This window comes from Budorcas taxicolor, chromosome 13 (genome assembly GCF_023091745.1).
Source record: "Budorcas taxicolor isolate Tak-1 chromosome 13, Takin1.1, whole genome shotgun sequence".
NCBI classification, from domain to species: domain Eukaryota; kingdom Metazoa; phylum Chordata; class Mammalia; order Artiodactyla; family Bovidae; genus Budorcas; species Budorcas taxicolor.
This window is the reverse complement of record NC_068922.1, coordinates 42730825-42747429: the sequence shown is the minus strand read 5'-3', so window position 1 is coordinate 42747429 and position 16605 is coordinate 42730825. Positions and strand designations below refer to the sequence as shown.

The following is a 16605-nucleotide window of genomic DNA, read 5'->3' as shown; positions in this document are numbered from 1 at the left end:
CTTTTGTTGCTGAGCACAGGCTCTAGGGCACACAGGCTTCAGTAGTCACGACATGTAGGCTCTAAATCACAGGCTCAGTAGTTATGGTGCACAGGCTTAGTTTCTCCATGGCCTGTGAGATCTTCCCAGATCAGGGATCGAACCCGTCTCCTACTTTGGCAAAGGCAGATTCTTTACCACCGAGCCACCAGGGAAGCCCCCCAAATAAAATTTTAGAAAAAACAAAGCCTTCCAGTCCCTTCTCTTCCTCAGGGCCACTACCCTAGTACCAGCCACCATCAGATTCTCTCCTAGATAACTGCAAAAGCTTCCTTCAGTTCAGTGGTTTCTACGTTATAACCCAAGTGATCCTCATAGGAAGTGACCGAGTCAACCATGACTTTAAAATCCTTCACAGGTCTCCATGGCTCTTAGCATAAAGTTCAAATGCCTGGCCATTTCCTAAGAGAAGCCTGAGTAACCTGGCCCTCAGTTACCTGGTCAACCAAGTCATCACCCCAGCCCTCCTCCACCATCTTTTCTGACCTATGGCTGTATAGGTTAGTTTCCAGTCACAAAAACAGAGTTGCTCTAGGTATTTCGAACAGAGGTAGTTAAATATAGGGAACTAGTTTCAAAACTTACACAGACTGAAGGGGCGAGAAAAGGTTACCCAGAGGTGAAGAAGCGCCTGGAGCTCTAGGCTGGAGCAGGAGGGGAACGTGTCACCTGAGCCTGGCTCACAGTGGCCAGGCCATCTGGCTGACCCGCCACAGTTACTGGTTACGGCCACTGCAGAGCCTCTTTGCCACCTCTGCCCCAGGAGCCCAGGAGTCTTTCCACTCACTGGTGCTGCTGCTGCCCTCCCTGCAACCAGAGATGCTCTAAGGGCAGGGAACATGGCTCCTCCCTTGTCTTGCCTCCAGTCTTCCCCCAGCAGCACCTCCCCAGAAGCACCAGAAGTGAGCTGGCACAGGGATCTGATTGGTGTGATCAGCTGACTCAGCCTTTGGCAACACAGAGAGAAACAGACATACAGCCCGGAGCCAAGAGATAGGCGTCAGAGCTGCTCTAAACACTTGTGTGTTTTGTGAGCTCATCAAGCTTTTTCCCTTCTGGACACACATCCAGACATCCCCTCTATCTGGAATGCTCCTCCCTTCTCCTCCTACTTGACCTGGCTTGTTAGGATCCTCAGTGTGGATGTCACCTGCTCCAGGAATCCTTTCTTAATGCTCCTCTGGGTTAGACTCCTCTGTTCTGAGCTACCATGGTGTTACCACTTTCTCTTGGCACTTGTCACCTGGTCATAGATGGGTGTTTACTGCTCTGTGGTCCACGCTGTGTTCCTCTCAAGAGTACAGCTCTCTCTTTTCATCCTTTCATTCCTTACATCTGAATCGTGTGTGTGTGTGTGTGTGTGTGCATGTATGTGTTAGTTGCTCAGTCGTGTCCGACTCTTTGCAATCTCATGGATGGTATCATAGTGGAAGTTGCTCAGTCGTGTCCGACTCTTTGCGACCCCATGGACTGTATAATCCATGGAATTCTCCAGGCCAGAATACTGGAGTGGGTAGCCTTTCCCTTCTCCAGGGGATCTTCCCAACCCAGGGATCGAACCCAGGTCTCTCACATTGCAGGCAGATTCTTTACCAGCTGAGCCACAAGGGAAGCCCATAGTAGGCACTAAATAAATATATAATGCAGGTCTTGTGATCTGAGGGGGTAAGTATGAAGGCCTCTCAGTAGTCTGTGAACCCTCACATTTGTATGTAAAATATAGTGCCCATGTGCATTTTTCCAGAGAGAGGATCCACCATCAGATTTCCACAGGGATCAGTGACTCCTAAGCAACTGTATATGTGGATAAATGAGTGAATTCACAGCTTTCCTAAAACATAAAGAAAAATACAGCTTCTAGGAAGAAACAGTTTCAAAGACCATTTCAGTGATTTAACCTAAATCACAATTATTATTGAATTCCTATAGATAGAGAAGTAAAAGTCAGTCCCAAGACTGATGATGGGCATGGAGATAACAAAATAATATGCAAAATAGAGCTCATTAGCAAGTGTAATCAGTAGCAGCCCTATGGAGCTGCTTCAGGTACAGTGACTGGGAGTTGGTGGAACTGGGTAGGGCTCAGGGTGGGGCTCAGGTGTGGTGGCAGAGCAGGTAAGCCAGGTGTCCTGGTTCTCAAAAGACTCACAAGCACAGGGAAGGCATGTTCTAGACGCCACTGCCCTTCAGAAAGACTCACTCTAGCATCTAATTGTAGAAACCTCGTGGGATGAAGTAACGACAGTTAGCCATTTCATTTTACATATTTGTTTCATTCTAAAGGACTAAAAAGATCTCTAAGCTGCCCAAGCTTCAATGTTGCTTAGAGCACTTTAAAACCATTCACTTGAATGTTTCTTCTATTAAGTTACTTTGATTTCAAGTATCAAAAACCATGTCAGGCTACCTTACGTATAAAAGGAGAATATATTGGGACTTCTGTGGCAATCCAGTGGTTAAGACCGAGTTTCCAATGAAAGGGGTTGCAGGTTCAATCCCTGGTCAGGGAATTATGATCCCACATACCATGCAGCATGGCCAAATATATATATATATATATATATATATATATATATATATATATATATATTTTTTTTTTAAAGGAGAATATGTTAGAAGGACAAAGGGGCAAAAATGTTAGGGGTCTGGAAGGAGCAGGAATCAGTAACTGGAAGGCTGTCTCTAAGCTCAGCTGCTCTCTGTCCAGCCTCTCTGCTGTCCTATCCTGGTGGGTTGCCTCTCCTCTGGGATGTGCATGAAAGATGCTGGCTGGCAGCACCCGTCTCCTCAGTTACCTGCTGCCTGTTTAGGGGTCACAGCAGCAAGAGTTCTCTGCCACACGGTGTGGACTGTAGGCAGCTGATTCTTTGTGTTGGGGGTGGTTCTGGGCACTGGAACATGTTTAGCTGCATCCCTGGCCTCTACGCCCTTGATGCTGGCAACACCCACCCTCTCCTCCCACCCCAGCTGTGACATCAGAATGTCTCCAGATATTGTCACTGTTCCCAGGGGGCAAAAAACCAATGTGAGTGAGAACCTCCAAACCAGACCCGTCTAGTTTCTCATAACTCAGTATCAGATTTCCAGAAAGAGAGAATCTAGTTGGCTCAGCTTGGGTCTGGGTCCAATTCAATCCAATTAACTATAGCCAGGGCTTCAGGTCACATGGCAGAATCTGGCTGCCAGAAGGAGGGGGCACATCCCTGCTCCCGGATAAGAGGGATGGACAGATATTCTAGGAGGGTCCTTCCACTTCCTTAACCCCAGCGAGCTGTCCTCGTCTGACTCTCTGTACTGTATTTGTAGGAGGTTTAGGGGGAAGTTTTCTCAGAGATATGTTTATGACATCTCTATACCTTTCATATTAACCCCAAATCTTCTACTAGAAGGCCTTTGAAATAAAAATACCTTAATTGTTTTCAATTTTCTCCTCTGAGGTAGGCTCTTTGTGAGGCCTCAGTGAGCTTAGATTGGTCCTATCTACACAGAGGTATATTTTAATTCCAGGCTGATGTAATAGTTATAATAGTAACAGTATAGTTCTACTTTGGATTAGTATTGCTTTTGTTTTCAAAGCCATTTAACCTTTGATATCTAATTATTCTAAATGTTAATGTTTTAAAATCACTTCTCTTCTTTGTACGACTAGGAGTTATCTGTATGTCAGACCGGAACAATGGACTGGGTCTTCTCACCAGGCATTCACGAGCAGATGCCTGTGTTTTACTGGAATACTCACAGTTTGTCACAGTTTGACCACTGACTCTCAGATGCCCATGGTCCTGGGAAAAAATTCTGAGGTCAGTCTTGACTGCTACCAAAAGGAAAAAAAAAAAAAAAAACTGTTAGGAAGAACATCTTGTTTTTTCTTAGATAACAGAAAAAGAAATTATTGGGTTATCTAGCAAATAAACATCCACTATGCAGTGATAGCTATGTAGAGTAACTCTTTGTTAAGATTAAAAGTGAGCTGAGCTTACAGCTATTAATCTCTCCCCATCTCCCCAAACAGTGTACTGCTCCCCCAGTCCCTCCCAATCTACATCAGCATCTCCCAGTGATGCTGGCAACTCAAGATGCTTTCCCCAGAGAGAAGTCCTTATAAGTTAGAGAAGCACTGCCTTCATACCCTCTTTCAGGAGGGCTCTGAGAAGTTCTCACTGCCATAGCCATTTAGGAGAGAATACAACAGTATTTAATAAATTCAACATGCGGAAACCTTATGTCCCAGCTCTCTACTCCTGCTGCTACTGCTGCTGTTGCTAAGTCGCTTCAGTCATGTCCGACTCTATGCGACCCCATAGACTGGACTATTCCGCCCACCAGGCTCCGCCGTCCCTGGGATTCTCCAGGCAAGAACACTGGAGTGGGTTGCCATTTCCTTCTCCAATACATGAAAGTGAAAAGTGAAAGTGAAGTCGCTCAGTCGTGTTCAACTCTTAGCGACCCCATGGACTGCAATGCTTTCTGAGGATATATCAAAAAGAAATCTTCTGGTGTATGTGTCAAAATGTTCCTTGGATTCTAATATGTGGCAACAAGCTAAAAGTAAGCTCCCAGCAGCAATCAGGATTAAACTACAATGTAGCCAAGCCACGGAGGCTGAAGACAGAATGAGCATCCCATGACTGTATTGTAAAATTGTAGAACACATGCATTTTATACCTTGTTCCAAATATACTTGGGTTTAAATACTTGAGTTGCAATTGCATTCATTGGAGAGCAGGTACACATCAGAGATATCAGCCAGTCCAATCTCATGCTTCTCACCACATAAGAAGCCAAGACAAGAGAGACAACGTTTTGGGGTGAGGAATAGCGATTTTATTCGGAAAGCCAGCTGACAGAGAAAATGGTAGGCTAGCATCCCAAAAATCATCTTGTTGTTATTTTTCAGTCGCTAAGTTGTGTCTGACTCTTTGCAACCCCATGAACTGCAGCATGCCAGGCCTCCCTGTCCATCACCAACTCCCGGAGTCCACCCAAACCTATGTCCACTGTGTCAGTGATGCCATCCAACCATCTTATCCTCTGTCGTCCCCGTCTCCGCCTGCCCTCAAGATCTTTCCCAGCTTCAGGGTCGTTTCAAATGAGTCAGCTCTCCGCATCAGGTGGCCAAAGTATTGGAGTTTCAGCTTCAGCATCAGTCCCTCCAATGAATACCCAGGATTGATCTCCTTTAGGATGGACTGGTTGGATCTCCTTGCAGTCCAAGGGACTCTCAAGAGTCTTCAACACCACAGTTCAAACGCATCAATTATTCAGCAGTCAGCTCTCTTTATAGTCCAACTCTCACATCCATACACAACTACTGGAAAAACCATAGCCTTGACTACTGCTGCTGCTGCTAAGTCGCTTCAGTCATGTCCGACTCTGTGCGACCCCATAGACGGCAGCCCACTAGGCTCCCCTGTCCCTGGGATTCTCCAGGCAAGAGTACTGGAGTGGGTTGCCATTTCCTTGACTAGACCAACCTTTGTTGGCAAAGTAATGTCTCTGCTTTTTAATATGCTGTCTAGGTTGGTCATAACTTTTCTGCCAAGGAGCAAGCTTCTTTTAATTTCATGGCTGCAATCACAGGGCTCCTTTTATACTAAAAAGGGCAGGGGAGTTGCTGTGACTGGTTGTTGCTAACATCTTGGTGGCAGAATCCTTTGTTCTTGCAGCTGTCCATGTAAGGTCTTGGTCACAACGTTGCTATAAACCTCCAACAAGACAAATGTTATTGTCTGTTCTGCAACTTCTTATCTATGAAAGGAAAGTGTTACACCTTTAAATGTTAGGATCTTGAGAATGAGCTATCCTATAAAATTCTGGCTACAGGCAACATCCTCTTAGCATCATGGACTCAAGGGACATGAATTTTGAGCAAACTCCTGGGAGACAGTGGAGGACAGAGGAGCCTGGCATGCTGCAGTCCATGGAGTTGCAGAGTCAGACACGACTTAGCAAATGAGCAACAACAACAGGCAATGTTCTTTTACAAAGATGCAGAGCCAACATGACTAAGCTCAGGCAACAAAGCACAGAGCTAGAACTAAAGGAATAGATCCAATATGGAGTCAGGTTTGTTCTCTGTTACAAGGGAGCAGAGTAGGGGATACAATAATAAAATAGAAGGAGGAACCTGAGATGAGATTTCACAGATTGAACACATGCCTTTAATTTGACTCCTTCCTCAAAGTTTGCTAAAAGGGCATTAAAGGAATAAAAAAGGATATAAACCCATAAGTTCAAAGAGAATAGAAAAAGAGATTAGCTGTTGAAAGAAGCTGATGGAATTTTGAAGAATGGAAAGCAGATGGGCAAACCTGACTGACTTAACAGACCAGAGGAAGCCGAAACATCAGAGCCTACACAGAGGTAAGGCATTAAGAAGCAAATTCATTCAGGCTAGAAGACTCCAAAAAAGACAAGAAGTTAGGGGGACCTCAAAGACCAGATTGTGAGCAGGGGTGAAAACAGAGCTGGCTGGAGGTCTCCCTGCTCCGTTACACAAAGGCAGGCAGTTGAGTCAGACAGGCCCTGATTCTGGCACACCAGGCATACAAACATGCCACAATCAAACAAAAGGGATTCTGGGCAGGGTGCCCAGAATGGGGGAGGTGAGGGGTGTATGGGAAATCCCTGTATCTTCCACCCAATTTTTAACAATTAATTATTTTATTTCTTTATTTGGCTGTTCTGGGTCTTAGCTGTGGCATGTGGGTTCTAGTCCCCTGACTGGGGATTGAAGCTGAGCCCCCTGCACAGGGAGGGTGGAGGCTTAGCCACTGGACCACCAGGGAAGTCCTCTTCCACCCGGTTTTGCTGTGAACCTGAAACTGTTCTAAAACATAAAGTATACTAAAACCAATAGTAATAATAGTAAATAAAAAGTTTTTTAAGTGCTTTGGGATAGAGTATCATTTTACAAAAATAAAATGTAGCATGTTCACTTTAGAACATAGAAAGAATCTGAATGGCGTTTGTCGGCTGAGAAAACTGCGATTCAGGGAGGACTATCTTTTGGCTGATGCTCTGGAAGGATGGTAGACGCTTCCTGGGCCCCTCCCCCTCTCCACACAGCACTGCTGGTTCGAAGTGACCACCAGTCACATGTCCTGGCAGCGATGGGGCCTACCGTGGTCTCACTGGTTCCTCTGGTTTTTATCGCCACAGGGGTTTACTGGCTATGCGTGCATATCAAAAAACAACTGGACCTTTCCTCTTCTGTGGAAATAAAAGCAGCTTCCAGACAAGGACAGGGGTCTGTGTTGATGTGTCTATCTATGGATCTGAGCTGAAGTCATTTCATTCTTGCCATCTTTCACACTCAGATGAGCTTGTCATCATGTTTATCTCATTTCTGTTCAATCATAAAGTTTTCAGGTCTCTGATACTGATGGTCCCACCTTCTTCAAACATTATAGAGTCACCGCGTTCTAGGACAGATGGGGAAAGACTTGGGAGGGCCCACGAAAGCTCCCCATTTTATGGATGAAGAAACCGACGCCTAAGAAAGTCTAGGTAGCTTGCACCTCTAACCCCCATCTGTCAGTTAATTATATTTCTCTGGCAGTGGAATCCCATTAACATTGTGTGTGTGTTTTAATTTTTTTCCCATGAAACAAAAATAATATTATTTTCTTAGCTTACACATATTGATGTTGTATCTCCAAGTTTATTGTTTTTCAGATTTCAGGAGTAATACAGTGGAAGTTTGTAGAGCTGCAAGTAATAAGTGAAGTGTGTTGGGATATTAAAAATAGGGAATGATGAAGGTTAAGGCAAACTAGAGAGGAGTGCTTGGCCTACAGGGGATGTGTGTGTTTTAAGCTTTTCTTTTTTTGAAGTATGGTTAACTGTCTCTCTGTGTCTCCCTCTTTATATTTCTATTTCTTTCTCTATCTCTGTCTCTCTGTTTCTCTCTCTGTCTGTCCCTGTCCTTCTAGCACTATCAGGTGGTGGGTTTCTCAGGGCTCTTCCTCTTTGGGGTCTTTGCTCACTTCAAGATGCAGAGTACCAGGGCCTGGGATATGGATAGAGGCCATGGACACAGCGAGGGACCCCCTTCCTGTTGCTCACCCAGCTGCATTCTGGAAAACTGCTCTGAAGATGATGTTGGTCAGATAGCTTTATGTGCATATTGAGGTCACAGGCACCAGTCCCCAGGTAGGAGGCACGTGGGGACCCTGTGTTGCATAAGGAGTGTCCCTCTCTTCCTGTGACATGTGGACCTGGCTTTGACCAACTCTGCAGCTCAGCTGGTGGGCAGGAGAACTTGTCGGGTGTGGACCTTAGAGCCCAGCATTTCTATGGTGTCAGAACACTTACTTACACTGCAGTTCACCCTTAAAAAGCCAGTGGTATATATTTTTATTAATTTTTGATTTAAAGATAACACACATAGTTATAAAAAATAGTCAAATAAGACTTGAGTAGACAGTGGAAAGTAGCATCTGTTCTTTCTGCTCCAGACTGCCACGCCCCTCTCTTAACTTTCTTACGCGTCTTTCCAGAAACATTCTCTATATATACAGGCGTAAACTCATGTTATATGTTCATGATAGCTTATTTAAGTCCCAGGAATTAGAGGATTTTTTTTTTTTTAATAAGGCATAGGCCCTGCTCTTCAGGTTCTCTCTACCTGGTAGAGGAGGTAAACAGGTAAGAGATTGAAATGTGTTAAGAGCAGCAATAAAGACATATGAATGCCTCCAGGGTGTGTAAAGAATTCTCTCCACTCAACAATAAAAAGACAGAAGACTCAGTTTTTAAAAAATGAGCAAAGGACTTGAATAGACATTCTTCCAAAGAAGATATACATGGGGCTAACAAGCCCATGAAAAGATGCTCAGCATCACTAGTCATGAGGGCAATGCAAATCAAAATCATGAGATACCAGAACACACCCATGAGGATGGTTGCTGCATTGAAAAGCGAAGCAAAGGCGGTGGAGACACAGGAGCCCTCATATGTTGCTGGCAGAAATGTAAGATGGTGCAGCCACTGTGGAAAACAGCTTGGCAGGTCCTCAAAATGTAAACAGAATTACCCAGCAATTCTGCTCCCAGGTTTGATCCCTGGTCAGGGAGCTAGGTCTCACCTGCCACAACTAAAGATCCCATGTGCTGCAACTATGACCTGGCACAGCCAAATAAATAAATATATATAAATAAATAAGATGCTTAATTTCACATAATGTGAATTTCACCTCTATGAAAAACAAAACAAAAATGCCTACGAAATTGTAGGTAAGTTAAACAACACATAGAGGAGTCAGATCAGCGGAGGAGGAGGGGTGATTAAGTGTCAGGTAGAGTCTGGAGAGCCGTCTGGGCACAGATTTCCTCTGGGGAGACAGATGCTTTGTCTGAGCAATGGAGCCAAGCGCAGCTGTGTGCAGGGACCCATGGTTCCGTTTCCTTCCAGTTTACAAGAACGCTAGTGCTGCTCACCAGGCAGACAGGCCTTCACTGCAGGGCCAGCCGTGGTGTGGGAGTTGTTTAGAGCTTTCTTGTCTGGAGGCAGGGCTGTGCTCCAAGGACCCTACGTCCGCTGCCCCATCAGGGAGGTTGCACAGCATCAGGGGAGGCAGTGCGATTCCTGGGCAGGACAAAGCTGCCCTTGTATGGGTGAAGGAGAGTGTACAAAGTACATTCTCCTCTGGGTGTGAACTGCCACCCTATGAGGCACGAGGTTTCTATCCATTGCACAGAGCACCTCATTTTGTGTCTGAGGGTCCCTGGGCAGTCCTGTCCATCAGGTCTGGGCGGAGCACTGAGGAGGGTGGGGACGGGGGAGGCGAGGGGCCGCTCCCTGGATGTCCCTGACGATGGAATCAAGCAGAACTTGATGGCAGGTGTGGCCTAGGAGTTAACGCAGGGGTGCTCCCTGAAGGTTCAGAACACTTACAACAGGTAAGGCATCGGCGCCCCCCATTTCCCCTTGTGTTAGGCTTTCCTACCCATTAAGGGCCCTTTCTGAGGCCAAGCAGTGCCATGTGCTCAGTCGTGTCTGACTCTTTGTGACCCCATGGACTGCAGCCTGCCAGGCTCCTCTGTCCATGGGATTCTCCAGGCAAGAATACTGGACTGGGTTGCCATTTTCTGCTCCAGGGGATCTTCCCGACCCAGGAATTGAACCCACATCTCCTGTGTCTCCTGCACGGCATGCAGATTCTTTTCCCGCTGAACCGTTGGAGAAGCCCCCATGCCAAGCAAATCTTTCCTTTAATTAATAGTAGACCCCTGCTTCTCTTCCCCATGAATCCTCTTCCACCTGTCCGTTCTTTCAAGGTGTCTGACAAAGATCCAAGCCACTGCTTTGTGCTTCTGCTTTGGCCGGGCACTGGCCAGTACTCACCATAAGCTGATTCACTTAGCCCTCATGATTACTACATAACACAGGAATTACTAGGTCTGCTGTACCAATAAGGAAATAGACTCAGGGAGGCTGGTATTTGGCCAAGGTAAACACCTGGTTAGTGGCAGGATAGGATTCATCAGTTCAGTTCAGTACAGCCACTCAGCTGTGTCTGACTCTTTGCAACCCCATGGACTGCAGCATGCCAGGCCTCCCTGTCCATCACCAACTCCAGGAACTTACTCAAACTCATGTCCATCGAGTCGGTGATGCCATTCAACCACCTCATCCTCTGTCGTCCCCTTCTCCTCCTGCCTTCAATCTTTCCCAGCATCAGAGTCTATTCCAATGAGTCAGTTCTTCACAACAGGTGGCCAAAGTATTGGAGTATCAGCTCCAATGAATATTTAGGACTGATTTCCTTTAGATTGGACTGGTTGGATCTCCTTGCTGTCCAGGGGAGTCTAAAGAGTCTTCTCCAACACCACAGTTCAAAAGCCATCAATTCTTTGGCACTCAGCTTTCTTTATAGTTCAAGAAAAACTATATATAAACTATACTGGAAAAACCATAGCTTTGACTAGACGGACCTTTGTTGGGAAAGTAACATCTGCTTTTTAATATGCTGTCTAGGTTGGTCATAGCTTTTCTTCCAAGGAGTAAGTGTCTTTTAATTTCACGGCTGCAGTCATCATCCGCAGTGATTTTGGAGCCCCCCAAAATAAACTCTCACTGTTTCTATTGTTCCCCCATGTATTTGCCATGAAGTGATGGGACCGGATGCCATGATCTTAGTATTTTGAATGTTGAGTTTCAAGCTAACTTTTTCACTCTACTCTTTCACTTTCATCGGGAGGCTCTTTAGTTCTTTTTTGCTTTCTACCATAAGGGTGGTGTCATCTGGGTATCTGAGGTTATTGATATTTCTCCTGGCAATCTTGATTCCAGGTTGTGCTTCATCCAGCCTGGCATTTCAAATGATGTACTCTGCATATAAGTTAAATAAGCAGGGTGACAATATACAGCCTTGACATACTCCTATCCTTATTTGGAACCAGTCTGTTGTTCCATCTCCAGTTCTAACTGTTGCTTCTTGACCTGCATACAGATTTCTCAGGAGGGAAGTCAGGTGGTCTGGTATTCCAGAAGAATTTCCCACAGTTTGTTGTGATCTATACAGTCAAAGGCTTCATACTTTATTTTTTAGATTTTAATATATGTTTATTCTTGTAAAATCAACACCCTAGTAACACAGTCATGACTAAGCTGGTGCTGCTGGAGGCACCACCTAACCTCTGGACTTCAGACCAGCTACAAAGGCCCCTGGGCCACTGGCCCAACCACCGCAAGGCCAAGAGGCAGCGATTTGAATGTCACATGTTGGCAAAATCTAATCTTTTTTCTTGCACTATGTGGCCCAAAGAAAGGCAATGCCAAAGAATGCTCAAACTACTGCACAATTGCACTCATCTCACACGCTAGTAAAGTAATGCTCAAAATTCTCCAAGCCAGGCTTCAGCAATATGTGAACCGTGAACTTCCAGATGTTCAAGCTGGTTTTAGAAAAGGCAGAGGAACCAGAGATTAAATTGCCAACATACGCTGGATCGTCAAAAAAGCAAGAGAGTTCCAGAAAAACATCTATTTCTGCTTTTTTGACTATGCCAAAGCCTTTGATTGCATGGATCACAATAAACTGTGGAAAATTCTGAAAGAGATGGGACTACCATACCACCTGTCCTGCCTCTTGAGAAACCTGTATGCAGGTCAGGAAGCAACAGTTAGAACTGGACATGGAACAACAGACTGGTTCCAAATAGGAAAAGGAGTACATCAAGTCTGTATATTGTCACCCTGCTTATTTAACTTGCAGAGTTAATCTGCAAGTTAATTTAATATGCAGAGTACATCATGAGGAACGCTGGGCTGGAAGAAGCACAAGCTGGAATCAAGATTGCCGGGAGAAATATCAATCACCTCAGATATGCAGATGACACCACCCTTATGGCAGAAAGTGAAGAGGAAGTAAAAAGCCTCTTGATGAAAGTGAAAAAGGAGAGTGAAAAAGTTGGCTTAAAGCTCAACATTCAGAAAACAAAGATCATGGCATCTGGCCCCATCACTTCATGGGAAATAGATGGGGAAACAGTGGAAACAGTGTCAGACTTTATTTTGGGGGGGCTCCAAAATCACTGCAGATGGTGATGGCAGTCATGAAATTAAAAGACGCTTACTCTTTGGAAGGAAGTTATGACCAACCTAGATAGTATATTCAAAAGCAGAGACATTACTTTGCCAACAAAGGTCTGTCTAGTGAAGGCTATGGTTTTTCCAGTGGTCATGTATGGATGTGAGAGTTGGACTGTGAAGAAAGCTAAGCACTGAAGAATTGATGCTTTTGAACTGTGGTGTTGGAGAAGACTCTTGAGAGTCCCTTGGACTGCAAGGAGATCCAACCAGTCCATTCTGAAGGAGATCAGTCCTGGGTGTTCTTTGGAAGGACTGATGCTGAAGCGGAAACTCCAATCCTTTGCCACCTCATGCGAGACTGGAAAAGATCCTGATGCTGGGAGGGATTGGGGGCACGAGGAGAAGGGTACAACAGAGGATGAGATGGCTGGATGGCATCACCAGCTCGATGGACATGAGTTTGTGTGAACGCCCGGAGTTGGTGATGAACAGGGAGGCCTGGCGTGCTGCAGTTCATGGAGTCGCAAAGAGTTGGACATGACTGAGCAACTGAACTGAACTGGACTGTGGCATGTGGGATCTAAGTTCCCCAACCATAGATTGAACCCATGCCCCCTGCATTGAAAGCACAGAGAGTCTTAACCCCTGGACCAGCAGGAAAGTCTGGAAAAGTCTCATATTGACCACACTTTCTGGTAGAACTTGATGTCCTTGGAGGGGACCCTAAACTTTTGTAGGCAGGCCCCAGGGATGCATGATGCTGTCGATGTGGGTGATGCTATTGACGTGCAAGGGTTCAGGAAGGGGAGGAAGGAGGCCATGGAGTCACTCAGAACATCAGGGTGAGGCCCATGAGTGTGACCTGGCTCCTGAGAAGGTCAGGAAACTCAGGAGGCCCATGAAGGAGAGGGCGAACAAGACAAGCAAGAGGGAGGGGAGGTCCCTGCACACCTGGGACACTATGAGGAGCCCCAGGAAAAAGATGATGAACCCCACTGCCAAGGTGGCCATGCTGCAGGCCACCAGCATATCTGAGGCCAGCCTGGGCACATGGGCCTGACTTGGGTCTCAGAGGAAATGCAGCCCAGTCTGGTTGGAGCCAGTGCAGAAGTACCACAGTCTGAACAGGAAGTCGTCGGCCAGGAGCCATCGCCGCCACAGATGGAGACGAAGCAGAGGACCATGGCCCGGGAGGTGCACAGGATGATGAGGGCTCGGTGGAGGACTCTAAGAAGGACTGGTGGGGCCTCCTTTGGCCAGCAACCTGTGTCTGGACACAGGGGGCTTGACCAGAGGGCTCTTCATTCCCTTCTGCCTTGCTGCCTCCACGCCCCCTCGCTCAGATCTGCTGGGTCTAAATTAAATGTTAATAAACTGCCTGCTATAACTATAAACCAGTTATTAATAAATGACATATAATGTCATTAAGTGACATATAATGTCATATAATGAGAAATGACCTTCCTAAATGACATAACGTCTCAAAAGAGTAAAAATGAGATTTTTGCAGTAGCAACAGTGTGTTTGCAGAGAGATGGGAGGTATTTGGGTGTGTATTTTATATGGGGAGGAGGTTTCAGAAAAAAAAAAAAACAACAGACCAGCAGGTACTCAGCGAGTCAGGACGGCCGTGGCACCAGAGAAGGGAGTCTTAGCATCAAAGAAGGGCCAGCATTAGTTCCAGGGAGATGGGCATTTAATCTTTATTTTTATCATGGGTTGTCTTTACTTCTGATCAGTGTGTTCTTTTCTTTAATAACTAAAGCAGATGTACAATGTATGTTTGATAGGCCATAAGCAGGCTATTTTAGTTAGCATAAAACTTGAGTTAACTCAGGGATAAGCCAGAATGACTTCCCCATACCCCGGCAGATGAACATTTCTTTTATCAATCTGTTCTTGAGTTTTCTAAATATATAAACTATTTAATTCCTTAACATAGGACACATACTTTCCTGCAAAAGAATGAAACTTATTACCTGCTAAGAGAGTTTCACATCTCTGCTCTCATAATAATCCAAGTCCCTGATTCTATCTTTATTTTCATTTATTTATTTTTTAAATTAATTTTTACTGGGGTATAGTTGCTTTGGGGGCTTCCCCGATGGCTCAGCAGGCAAGAATCTGCCTGCCAATGCAGGAGACACAGGTTTGATCGCTGGGTTGGGCAGATTCCTGGAGAAGGGAATGGCAACCCATTCCAGTATTCTTGTTCCGGGAAATCACATGACAGAGGAGCCTGGCAGGCTACAGTCCATGGGGTCGCAGAGAGTCCGGCACAACTTAGCGAGCAAAAAACAACAGCATAGCTGCTTTATAATATTGTGTTTGTTTCTACTGCACAGCAAAGTGAATCAGCTATGTGTACATATATTAGCTCTTTTGGGGATTTCTTTTCCATCTAGGTCACCACAGATCACTGAGTAGAGTTTCCTGTGCTGTTCAGTAGGTTCTCACTAGTTATCTATTTTATACATAGTATCAGTAGCATATGTGTGTCGATCCCAGTCTCCCAATTCCTCACCCCATCTTAATTTTTAAATAGTGATGTGTTTGTAGCATCTACACCCGACAAGTCTTGTAGGGTAGCAGTATCCCGGATGATTTGCAGGAAAAAACAGTCCACTTCCTGTCGGGCCCCAGAGGAACTGAGAGCACAGTGAGGTAATGTTTAGTTGCTCAATTGTGTCCAGTGCTTTGCAGCTCCATGGACTGTACCCCACCAGGCTCCTCTGTCCATGGAGTCCATTCTCCAGGCAAGAATACTGGAGTGGGTTGCCATGGCCTTCTCTAGCGGATCTTCCCAATCCAGGGACTGAATTTATGTCTCCTGCGTTGGCAGGCAAAATCTTTACCAGTGAGCCACCAGGAAACCCTGAAGTAAAGTTACCAGTTGGCTAAATGTTGTCACAAACCAACGGACACCACACCCAGCAGAGCCCTCCGCACCCTGCCCCTGGGATTCCCAGATGCTGTGACAAAACAGACCCAGGACAGGGAAAGGGAATTCTGCCCTTTATAAAAGTATCTGACAGAAATGAAAGCCTTTTGCTTTTTCAGGAAGGTATTTAAAATGTGTAGAAAAGGCCTACTTACATTTAACTGTAAATGACACAGTGACCAGAGGGTTTTGCAATGCCATGTTGTCTTGACACATTCGCTTGTTTAGTCATGCCCATTTCCTAGGACCTGGCAGCCCCCAGCAGCCCTCGGTGGCAGGGATCCCATGGGAAGTTCTGGGTTAAATGAACAAGTTATGAGAAGTGTGTGCAGATGGACAAAGGCAGGAAGGATACATGGATAAAGGGCAAACACTGTGCAACGAGAGTACGATGACACTGAAGCCCCTGAAATTGCCTTTTGGTGTGACTATAATGCTATTAGATAAATTTAAAGGTTAAGGTATTCACCTGCAATTATACCTACTCAGTGAAACCTTGTATAGCAGTTCTGTAGTATACAGTTTGTCTATAAAGAACTAGCATGGAAGGATGTCCAAGATATAGTTATGAGAAAAAAGAAAGTGAACTCCCGAAAGAAAGTATTAAATCATGATCAGATTTTTGTAAAACTCCCCCCACCCCACAAATGTATACCCTCCCTGGTAGCTTAGTTGGTAAAGAATCTGCCTGCAATGCAAGAGACATGGGTTCAATCCCTGAGTTAGGAAGATCCCCTGGAGAAGGAAATGGCAACCCACTCCAGTATTCTTGTCCTGGGAAAGAAATCTCATGGGTAGAGGAACCTCGTGGGCTGCAGGCCATGGTGTCACAAGAGTTGGACATGAGTTCACGACTAAACCACATAAACACACATATTTGGTTACACATACACACAGAAAAATCTGGAAAACTAAACCATTTGCTCTGGTTGGTTCCAGGAAGGCTATCAGGGAACTTTCATTTTCTGTGTTTGTAGTTCTGTATCATTTGCTTTATTTCCATGCATACACTTTATTTTCATAAACATTTAAAATCTTAAGCCTTTTCTTCTCTTTTATGTTTCCCTGCACTTGATCATATCTTAATT

General features: G+C 45.3%; 1 protein-coding gene and 1 pseudogene across 1 annotated transcript in view; both read right to left on the bottom strand.

Moving 5' to 3' along the window:
* Positions 1–4916: 4916 nt before the first annotated feature.
* Positions 4917–16605, bottom strand: part of ANKRD16 (ankyrin repeat domain 16) — a 37580-nt gene continuing 25891 nt past the window's right edge. Inside the window, exons 7-8 of the transcript XR_008200450.1 lie at positions 15673–15812; positions 4917–5787 (exon numbers count right to left, since the gene is read on the bottom strand). The gene's annotated coding sequence lies outside the window, so the exon portion shown is untranslated. The remainder of the gene's footprint in view (positions 5788–15672; positions 15813–16605) is intronic.
* LOC128058047 (voltage-dependent calcium channel gamma-like subunit) lies at positions 13300–14051 on the bottom strand (annotated as a pseudogene).